Genomic DNA, 12,789 nt, shown 5'->3' with positions numbered 1-12,789 from the left:
TTTGTGGATTTTTTCGTCAAATAAATAATAATCTTGGGGGCACGGCAATGCCCCCACAAGTCGAGCAAAAAAAAAAAGGCACGACCGTACCATCCTTTTCTCGAAGCAATTCTGCCCAATTTCGAACCCCAATAACTACGTTGTGGATAAAACAGGAAGCCTGTATTGTATAAACATGTTATCAAGTCGATTAATTTATTTAGTCCCTACTTAAAGTACCTTCCGTCTTAAGTTATTACGTAAGTTATTATCATATCAATATTAAAAATCTTTTAGGTTTTAAATAAATAGATCGACTTGGCCATCGCGTGATTAGATTGTTTAGCATGTATCACACCATACAACACTACGGGCCATCAACCTGGTTTCTCGCCAAAGTCCTTCCGATGTGGGATGATTTAGGTGAGTATCTATAAGAAATTAATGGACCTGAAATTTAAATTATTTGCACTAGATCCCGTCTTCACTTCTCGGTTTATTGACAAGTTTAAATGCCGCTTCGAAAAATTACACATTCGTTTTAGAGACGAGAGTTTCAATCGCGTGGGGCTCCATAGACTAAACAATCTAATATAATATTTATTACTTATAAGATACAGTGTGTTTTCATGCGATGGCAAAGTCGATCTATTTATTTAAATCCTAAAAAATGAAAACCCATCAGCTGGCTATTGTCCGAATTGGCATATCAAAAGAGGTTTTAATCAGAGTTACAAATTCAATTTACCCGAGACTCGGGCGATTGGGGGCGATATCGGAATAATTTGCATAGTTATTATAAACATGGGTCAGTTCCGCATAAACCCGTGCTCGGTGACAGCTACCGTCTCTACAATGCAAATATTGCAATGATCACGGCAACACTGGATGCGATGTCTGTTGAGTTGCTACTGAACATTTCAAACCGAAATCTACACAACTCAAATATTTTTGTGTCGAGACAGTAATAATGATTAAGGGAACCCTAGATGTGACATCTAATTCAGTTTCCACTGCACTTTTCGGTTTTATATACACCGCTTGAATATTTTTGTTACGAGACCATGAGAATGAGTATAGCAATTCTAGATGCGATCAATTGTAATTCCACTGCCCAATTCAGTTTTTATACATCGCTTAAATATTTTTGTGATAAGTTTTATTACATTTATAATTACTTGTAACACTCTATCTACGCATAACAATTTTTTATTTATGAATTTTATTTTTCCTATACCAAATACTATCTCAATACAGATTTCATAGATCCTATCTGCTTTAGACATTTTTTTTCAAATTATATTGTTGTATTTATGATTATCTCTTCCAGTTTTCATGAATCTTTGTAGTAAAGGGTGCTTTACTAGCATTTCAGGTGAACATGTCCAATCCGAGATGAGCTGCGATTAGGCTTGAAGTCACCCCTTTACTTTTGTAACCTCTATAAATGCGAGAGGTGTGGTGGATCATCTTACTCTGGTCTATTCTGTACTAGGGACACGGAGTGTAGTAATCCGGGGGCGTTTTCTGGCTTTGTATTTAATAATCAGATGCATCAAATGATTGGATGGCAGACTAAGCTGCGACTCGTCAACTGTTACTGTCAGAATTTTTAATGTCATTAATTTTAGTTAATCAATTTATTTTATCAATTTTATTATAATTTATGAATGGTCTTAATTTCGATGGAATAGTCAAATTTATGCGTTCGTTAATTCGAAACGAAATCTTATGTTCAGACCTCAAGTTGAGACGGGAAAGGAGCTCTTCAATGAAATTTTGTATTTCTTGAATTTTAACAGGAATTATTTTATTTTTAATAAATTCGTTACAATCGTATGTGCTCCGGTAGATAGAATTGATCGTAGTGACGTTTCTACATAGTTGCCACAGAACATGAAGACCGGCCGCAGCATTGCTAACGTCAGGATGCTTGTGGCAGCTCCCGCTCCACGATAGATGGCGCTAGCGGTCTTAACATCCTAATATACTATATTTTTTGGAGTAAAAAATATATGTCAAAAATGTATTTTTATTCTTAACAAAAATTAAGTCACCTCGTCGTAACTTCCTAATTAATGTTAACTATTTCAGATTAAATATTATCATTTTATTCCTAGGTTTTACAATAAATCCTGTACAATACAACAAATAAAGTTGTAGGAAACATCCAACGCACGCAGAGACAGTAGACTGGTCGATAAGGATTAACCCGAAGGTCCAAACTGAATAAACAATGTGACGACCAAAGGCCCCCTCACGTAGATACAACAAAACAGTTCAGAAAAATAAAGCTGACTAAAATTAAAACTAAGAAAGTTGACTTTTCCGGTATACATCGCTTGACGTCAGACTTTTCAACACATCATGTTCGTGGAACTGATTATTAATAACTGGAACTAAATTTGAAATTAAACTTTTGATTTTGCTAGCAAACATAATATTATATAGAGAAAATATTGCGCAGATGCAATTTATGCGCGAAGGCAAACCCAAGATATACTAGTTAGTCGTCAAGTATAAAAAATAACAACAAATTTGACAAGCAAGAAAAAATAGATATACAAATCTTGGGCTTTTGGCTTGACGATCTTTGGCTGAGAGAGGAATTATGAATGCGTTCATAGGAGTGTTCGTAGAGTATGATTACCATCAGTACATTTTCCGATTCGTACGTCATTTCGTACAGAGCATGATAAAATATGTGCCATAATCTAGGAAGATATGTTGTTTACTTTTATACAATATAGACCTAAGTGGCTAAACAGGCTAAATGTATAATTAAACAGAGTATATTAACAATCAGCCACATACATCGAAAGCAGAAAAGATAGAAAATGCTTCTTCAAAGAAAGTGCAGTAGTCGCTTCGAAAATATAATTTTCGTTTATGTTTTTAAGAAGCTTAACTTCTGCACTACATATGTTTTGTAGCCAAGCCGTGTTAATGTAAAAACGGACTTAGGCATTATTTATTTAGAAGTACATTGCTACTGCTATACGTTTTGTCATACAATGGGTTTTATTATGATCGGATTGTGTTTGGCGAATGACTTATTAAGTCAATTCCGGCTATTTTGGTATTTCGCCAAAACTCGTGCGTATTTTAAACAATTTATTTTTGCTTGAATTTTGGCAATAGCGTTCTAAAACTGGGTTAATCTTCTACTTCAATTTTGTTTATGAGCACGAGGTGATCATAAACAAAATATTAAAAATATATTTTAAACTAGTTTTTACTAGCAGCTCCACCAGTAGTAACCTATTTTTGATCTCGCCTCATTATATATAATCTATTCAAAATTTCATCAGTCAGTTTATCATCAGTGTTAAAAGTCTATCTGTCAGACTTTCGCAATTACCTACATATTTAAATTTCGCTATAATATTATTATTATTTGGTAAATACATGTTAATAACAATTTCTTGCATATTGCAAAATATTTATCTTTTTTCACAAAACGTATGTTATAATTGTTCACAGCTATTCTATAATTTATGACTCTACTTAAAAGTTACAAGTAAAATCTTCCCACGATTCCACCTTTCCAGTGAAACAGGCTTAAAACTACCCCGATAACGAAGGGTTGTTAACGTTAACGCCAATATAGCCCAAACCTACAAAACTTAAGAAGAAAAGGGTTACATGTGTCAGAACTTTCGCAACAAGATTTATTAGTTAACTTGTTTAAGAAAGATTTTTAAAATTTACCCAAATTTGCTTTTTTATTTTATAACCTACTTTTTTTAAATTCAATGTTTTAAAACTAAACTTTTATAGTCAGCTGATCATGCATTGAACAAATTGTTTAGTCAGCTAAACTAAATCAATATTTGTAACGATATCCGAAAATATATATGGACCCACTAGTGGGGCATAGCATAGGTCCTACGGTCAAAATGCTAAATAATCTATTTTCTGTTCGTATTATTCATTAGTAAATAAATTATAATTAATATATATCACAATTTTAGCAAAAAGAAAAAAAATCTTATTACAAATTTCATTGCATGTGTAATTGTATTGACAATATATTATAATTATGTAGGCGATAGGTGTTATTTTGATTTTCAGTACTGATAGTCTAACTATTAAGGGTGTCGAAAATCGAGCGAAGTGGAGAAGAAAAAGTAGGAAATCGAACTCTGGGCTTCGACACTCTGCGTCTGCGGAAGTTACCGGGAAAACGCTCAGATAAAATAGAGTAAAAAGAGTCTTATCGCCGATTAGATCACACAGGTAGGTGTGTCGTGCAAATTGGAGATTTACGCATGCCATAAATCAGTCAGGTCAGAGGTAAGCCCGCCAATACGTTACCTCCTTGGGGCGACCTTTGTCGTGTCACATTGCAAGATACGAGTAACTTATATGTGGACCACCTCTATGTCTATATGAATATTTTATAAAATATCTTATGACTTACCAATAAATTAGTTGACAATGCATTAATTATGATAAGCATCACTAGATGGTGCACCCATGAACGGCTCCAGAGGTGAGAACTCCTTAACGATTTACGGACTATCTATCTACCTACACGGACATGATATTTTGTCTCACATTGAATGTAATAAGATCTCTCTGATAATATTAAAAGATTGTGTCAAAAACGACAATATTGTAAAAAAAACCTATTGTTTTATTGGATGCCAAAAACAGATGGTATGAAGTCTAGAAAAAGAGCCATGCCTCGGCTTAGTCGCACTCTACTGCGACGACGCGGTACGTACTTCATACAATTTATGTGGACGGACATCAAAATGACAGAGCGCGACTTCAGAACCTTCCACGAAAGTCGTTCAAAGCGACTAAAGGACGTGAAGCCATGATAGCATCAGCTGTTGTTGTTATAGTCAGGGTTAATGTCACGCAGGTTGCCGGTCATTATAACGCCGGGTCCGAACTGGCCACAGGCTATAGCTAGCCAACCTTTGAATGAGGCATTTTATAAAAATCTTCTTAGTGTTCAGTAAAATATCCTTTTCACGATGAAAAAAAAATATTTACGTTAATATCAATCATTGTGGCGGGCTGTGAAAACTGACATGCGTATACTTTGCGAACAAGAAACTGCACTCAGCTCCTCATTACTGCTGAGAGCGTGTTGGGCTCATTTTAAGTTTACGTCATAACTTCGGGTTAAGTGAAATGATACGTGAAACTCGCGGAATAGTTTTATACTGTGATTTACGCTGTGCATTATTTAAGTTTTACATTTTACACGGTTTCACAATTTTTGTGATTAATTTGTGTTTATTTTATTGGTCATTTAATTTATTAATTAAGATACCCTAATTCATAAATTAAATTATCAATAAAATAAAATAACTGAATTCGGATTAGGCCCACTTAAAGCTCGAGTTTATGAGATCCCATAAATGTATATTTATGGGATAAACTCGAGCTTTATATATCTGTATGTTACATGGTAACGTCTAAACCACTAGATAGATTTTGATTATTAATTTAAACGAATTTATTTTATTTTGTTTTATAATGTCCGCATTGTCAATGAAATTTCAAACACAATCAAACAAATCTGCAAAAGCCAATTTTGAAATAAATTCGATCAAATTAATTTGCTAATCAACAATTCCTATAATTATTTTCACTCACCAAAATGTTTTATTAATAACCTCAAAACGATGAAACATTAACGCACAGCCGACATCAAATAATCGCGTATTAAACAGCGAGCAATAAATATCAGAGATTCTCCAATCAGACCTTATTTCTGTGCTTGGCAATAAATAATGCATCGGACGTTTAATGGCAATTACATCGTAATGAGAAGCACAATAATTATTTATATTCCATGTGTATGGTGTGCATCGGTCGTGTGGTGCGTGAGCCGTGACAATATTTTAAATTTTGTGACACAATGTTCTACTCATCGGCTGACGTGCCTCGAAGCAAAGGTCGCTGTCGCTGATATTAGCTGTATTGAAATCAGCTGTAGCTTATAATAAAATGGCGATAATTTAAATTGTATATGATTAATTAATTTATTTATAGAAGTGAAAAATAACGTACACTTAAAACTTACATGTTATTTCCAAAATGGATGTTATATATTTACACATATTTCAAATTCAATTGTTTGGATGATCAGGTTTTTCTGATGCTGATATCCGAGACCAATAACTATTTTCTTTTTCTTACAACAAATGATGACTATTCTTTACAACAGTGTGTCCTATTTCCGATGTTATACTCGACTTGCGTGACGAACCTCTTTTTGTAGTTATTCCTTTTTGATACCTCGAACACTTTCCAAATGAACGTTTTTACTTTACGAAATATCAATTACAGTTTATGCCCACGGGTGGCATTCTAATTGTTTTCGGTAGGCGTATTCTTATCATTTCATTTATTAAAATTACTGGCTTGCATTTTACAATAGAATTTTCGAATTTTTGTGATTCTATACTGAATTCAGTGTAAGTTCGTTTTTAATTATTGTTGTTATTGGTTTTTATAGTATAATGAATCAAATGTAACCATTTATGGAAATAAAGGAGCTTTATTATTATGTATATATTTATATATTATTTTCACACCCTTTATATAGAATATCTTCTTGGCTAAGCAAATATATTTTAATAGGCTTTATTCTAGAAATATTTTTTTATGATGCTTTCATAAATACCTGTGAGTATATCAACTTTTTGAAGAAGGAGTTACCTACGAGGTAAGTATGAGCGAGCGTATATTTTTAGAATGTATTATTATAATGATGAAAAGTTTTAAAGATATTTGAAACCACGCCCACACATTTCCCGTACAATAAATGCCACTAAGTGCGTAATAAGATATTTTTAGAATTTCTGACAGGAAATGTAAATGTATTTAGGAAATGTATTTTTATGTTAAATGGTAATTTCGTATGTATATCTATTCCTTTATTTAATACAATTACAGTTTCTATTCTGACAATTCTGTAGTAAAGAGATAACTCGCATATTGCCCTATTTAAAAAAATAATAGTCTAAAGTTCAATGCACTTTAACTGTAGATACATGAATTAAAAATCAATAAAGCGATTCACAACATTGAAGTATAGCTGAAACAGAATAAAAGATAACATTATTGCAGTAGGCTCTCTCAATGCATTAAATACATCTAATGGTGCATTTACCTACTTTTTGAGTTAAAATAAACACCTTTGTTAATGTCAATAACAATTAAAAGTAACTTGAAAGATTTTCGCGCTATGATATAGCCACGCTTGTCAGTGTTGTATGTTTACTTTAGATGCGTTGTCGTCGCCGTGAATAGTTACAGCGGCAAAACGCATCTCGTAAGGAGAGTCCCCGAGGAAATATACCTTCTTGATTCAAAGAATCAGTTCTGTTTGTAGATTTTCGCTATTTATCGCTATATAGATATCTAAATATATTCCTGACTAAACAGATTACAACAAAATAAGGCGTATAATAAAATGTGACTAGATATTAAATATTCCAATTAGATGTGTATAATACAGAAGATCACAAGTGATTTAGAATAGGTGAATTTATTAATTTCCGACAAAAATACCTATAGATAAAATAGAAATGACTGAATGAAAATACTCCAAATTAACTACTAGTGGTCGTCTCTATAACTCGCCGTCGACAGTTGCTCGATAATTGAACTGGGAACAATTAGCATGGAGTGTCAATATCCGCGCTGTCACACGACGGTGTCCCGGACACTCCACTCCGACGCCCACAAATCGATTTCGCAGTGATAAGCGTGACGTTTATAACTGCATGCAGTTATCGCAAGTAATGGACTGCGATTAAATCCAATTTATAAGTCACTTTTCCACTCGATTGCGTCGGCTTCGATGAGGAAATTCGGAATCTAGAGAATTTCAGTATATATTTCCCAAAATAGGTCAGGATGAGATTATCGATTTTCGAATAAAATATCTATAACATTACCCTGACAGATTTAATTTGGCTGAAAATATTTCCATGTTTCTATTAAAAATTACATTTTATCATTTTCCCCTCTTATTTCAACTGCCTTAACGTTAATTTCGTACGAATAAAGAATGTAAGTACTGTCACAAAAAATGTAATAACTAACAACTTATCTGGGAAAAGTTTGAACTTGCACGATTTTTCATAACTTTGTAGTGACCTACTCCAAAGTTGTACGTACGGTGCAGAGCGCTTTTACAAATGCAAGTTTATCTTTTTATTCATCTTTTATGCATACATGGTCATTGGTCAATGATATATTTAAAAACTGCCGGAGGCAATGTGTGACGATAGTTTTCTAGGTGGTTATTACCTATTTATTTACCAGTAACGAATACTATCAGCTGGGTACATGCATCGCAAAATACGTTGATTTTTTATAAAATCCTACTCGTGCTACATGAGTTAGTATACAACTATGAATCACGTAGTTTTCATATATCACGAAATGCTTCCAGTGAAGTAAAACTTGCTGATTGACTACATTTAGTTCACTATTGTATATACAACGGCTTGCCACTAGGCCGGAAGGTAAAAGTCATGTCAGATTCCTTTAGGCAATTAGTAAGTATTTTTACATTCGATAAGAATGAAAACAGTTTTTTTGTCATTTTAAAAACAATGAGTCTAGGTATATCAGATAGCAGCCAGTTAGACGAAACAAAGCTCGTAGTTGAAAACAATCTAGCCACCGACCGTGCGAATAGCATTCATGGGTTTGTACTATTTTTTTCCTATTTAATTTCAAGGCGAAAAGACAGTGCTAAAACGTCCAGCTCGCATCCTGGTACCCTTTTATTTTTTCACAACACTACGGTGCTCAACGGACCGGTGGAAAAAAGAAGTGTCCATTGTTAACGTTACGTACAAGTGTACTTCTATCAAATACCCTATCACAATTGAAATAGAGTACATAATGCCTTATCTGAGAGTTAGCTATTAATGCCACAGTTACGCCTTGTCGCAGATGCTACGGAGTTTAACTCGCGTTTAAATTGTCGCGATACAGTTTTAATGAATTAATTTTAATGAAGTTTGTCATCTGTTGTAGTCCTTAATTGGCTGCTTCCACTCAGTCAATAAATCGTCGTTTAATTGGAGAATTGGTCTGATGTGCGTGGAACAATATTTCTAAATAGTTAACTCAAAAATCCTTTAGGTATTTTTGGGTTCGTTCAATGACATTAAAGTCATATTATCTAGTATCTTAATTTATTTTTTGTTCGTCGTTCATGTCTAACAAAGCAGTTTTATCGAATTAGAAAAGATGACTCTAAATAATGTATTGTCTGGTGTTGCCAAATTGTAGGAAATATAATATTAAAAAATGTAAAACAAAAATTATAAAAAAATGCGTCGAGGTTACAGTACCTCTGAGATTATTCAAACATATGATTTTACATGATTTTACACAACGGGAGGTCTCAATTTATTACCGGTAACGATAAACGAATAGTAAAAGCTGACACTAGTAACTAATCATCAATTGAAAATGTTCACTTATTTCCGCATTATCTGCATCGACTTATCAAGGATGTACATTCGCAGATATTATTTTATCTAGATAATATCTCGTGCTATCTCTACATTATCAGTGGACAAATTGAACGTTTTATTGGAAGAGAGTTCACATATTATTGGAATAAAATTGCAAGCACCCATTCGGTTAGTGATGTAATTGCCACCATTTATTTGCCTTGTAGGTACTCATATGTTATTTGTATTGTGTTCTCTTGTCAAAAGGTTTTTTATGATACTAGCTTATAGACTTATGCTATTTACTATAACTATTCTTTCAACCATCCAGCACCATTATGCCATTTGTAAGGAATAATTGAAACCAATTAAATAATATGTGTCAGAAGACAACAGTAATCTTTATTGTGATTGATTTTGATACATTTTGTAATGGAACCGAATCAATTTGAAAACAATAAGCGATTAGAATAGTCAGGTCGATGTCAAATATTTAAATTGCTGATACTAATCTATTTCATTATTTTTTTGTTCATGCATTATGGTTTGATCGCTCAATAAATTTACTGTTCACTGTAAACTCGTCTTAGATCTCCAGAAATAAGCAACTTAAAAGCAACGTAAGTAAAATATAGATGTTACAGAACTGAATATTTCACAAAGTTCTTAAAATGATCTATTGTTCATGTAGTCACCCTATTTCTTTTAGACGATATATATATTCACTCTGATTCATCGGGACACTTTCTGTATTTAGTACGTTTTGTGCTATGACCACACGGTATTATATGCTGTAGCGTCATTGTACAGATTCTATACGAATAAAAAAAAAACCCTAATTAGAAATGGTGTAGTAAGCACGTTTACAATATAGAAAAGTCTTGTTTAGTCGAAATATTAAAAAAGATCAAGTTATTCATCTGTTGTATTTGTGTTGTTAACGTCCAAGACAAATTGCTAGTTGGTCCGTGACTTATTGAAGTAAACATCGATTAAGGAACCATGGTCTGCGATCTTCGTCGACCACCTGCCAGGATGTGTTATGTAATTATGCGTACTTGGATAAAACTGAACCACTTGTTACTACAATTTGAGACCATAATTTAAATTACATGTATAATACTAACACCAAAGTTGAATAACACGACTATAATAACTGCTAATAATATTTTATTTTTTTAAATGATCCTACGTTTTCTTCAGTATTTTCTTCATAATGTTTTGTACTATTTCAAAAAATATTCCATTACAAGAAGAAGCACAATACATTAAAAATACTACCTAAACATTTTCAGACATTAATTCTTAAAACCAAATATAATAAAATTACTTTAAGAAAATAATATACGAAGTATTAGTGGTATAAATATGAAACAAACTTGTTAGCTATAAATCTGTAGGTCTAATATCACTGACATACGGGGCTGGGCTATACAGGGACATGATAATCCTTATCTATCAAATTTTAATATTTAGATCTAGACATAAATTATAGCACTTACAGTCCATTACGGTTTCTTCAGACCACCTGCGAGACGAACCGCACGTCCTTGAGGTGTATACTATACAGCTTTCGTAAACAAAGTATATTATAATTTCATAATAATCACATATAGGCCCCCATATGAAATAGAATTTTGGCATTGACTAAGTTCAATAAAATTTTACATGTCGTTTGCTTTTTCTCAGTTTCATAAGCCAAATATGGTGGAAAATTTTGTTGGTATTAAAAAGAACTTGAACGTTAATAACATAATAAGTACTTTAGTATGCATTAGTTATAAGTTCTATTAATAAATATTTTCACAACATAAATTCCTACCGCATCAACGTTGGAAGCCGATGTTACAAAACTAGCTTTATATTCACGGACCTGTTTGGGTTCCTTATTTCAATAACTAATGCAATCATTCTTAAATGCCAGGTAATTTATTCAATATTTGTATAAACCTTTAATGAATTAAGAGCAAGTTTTTGCAATAATTTAATATATATAATTTAATAATTAACTTACAAAGTAACTTGTTTCTTATTTTATTTTCAATAGCTTTTACGCGTTTTTGTTTGTATTTTTAGTGAAATATTAAAATCTCTTTATTTTTTTCTATAACATGTCTCAAATATGTCAAATTTCCAGACGATAATATTAAAATAATTAAGAGTTAGCTGCTTTTTCTTATTTTTCAAGTGTGGTATTGCTTACAGTTGTTAGATTTTTTTTTATTCACTGGCATTAAACGCGACTTGAATGAAATCTCATTTGTTACAACAAATGTCTCTCAGTCTTTTCACGATGTTAACTGAAAGCTCGTGGTGATTTATTAAAATTCTACAGTGTACATTTATACATAAGTGATACTGGTATTGGTGTTACCTGTTGAAAGTACATTATGAGATATACTGGACTATATGGAAATCAGATTTTCTACTAGATAATGGTCAATTTGCACAATAAACATTCAAATAATGGTACAAATTCACAGGGTCAGATCGGACAGCATAGCACAACCACAGTAATGTCTTCTCTCAAAGTCCGGTGAAAATCCGACTAACAGATCGGTTTTCGTCGGACCATTCGGAAATAAACTGGGCGTAATCCTATCTCTGCAGCATACTCGTAGGTACACATTAACGACGACCATAAACTCTCACGTGGGGCGAGCAGAGCACCCTGTAGAACACAATGACTGCAATATGCTATGAAAGCCAAAGCGTCGACCGTACACGTTCGTGTATGCATTTGCTAAATTGACTGTTGTTGCATATTCTGTAGCTTCGCTGTAAAAGTGATGAGAACGCGTTGTTGGTATTGTCTTGGTAAACTATTCCACTCTTATTAATGACGTTTTCTATTACTTACCTCTATGCTACATTTTTCGTGTACTTACGTAGAATCGGAGTACCTCGGCTTGATACGATCTTTTTCTTTTACTGCTGCCTGCTTGTTTATTTTTATTTTTTTGATCGGTACATAAGTGAGTATTTATTTGAATATCTTTGCCACAGATTAGCGTCTTAGATTAGGTAGCTCATACTTCAATTCAATCAAATCTATGATTAATTTGACTATACTCGGAGTATTTTCAATATTATATTTTTCATCTGTAAATCTAAATTCTGAATTAAATTATACTTCTGAAGTCAAGTAAAAAAGCAACAACTCCGTATCAGTTAATATGAACCTTTTCTTATTGTCGTGCATCAATATTCACGCCGTATTACCAGTTTTTAATACATCGTAATTACTATCGGCTGTACACACAGACACTGATCTTGCAAATTAGTTTGAACGTTCACTTAACTCAAGACTAGATAGCAAATTGTGCATTGAGCATGTAACGTGCAATTTTCATTTTATTTGCAG

The sequence above is a fragment of the Plodia interpunctella genome, chromosome 7, assembly GCF_027563975.2.
Source record: "Plodia interpunctella isolate USDA-ARS_2022_Savannah chromosome 7, ilPloInte3.2, whole genome shotgun sequence".
NCBI lineage: Eukaryota > Metazoa > Arthropoda > Insecta > Lepidoptera > Pyralidae > Plodia > Plodia interpunctella.
Note: the sequence above shows the minus strand (reverse complement) of the source record.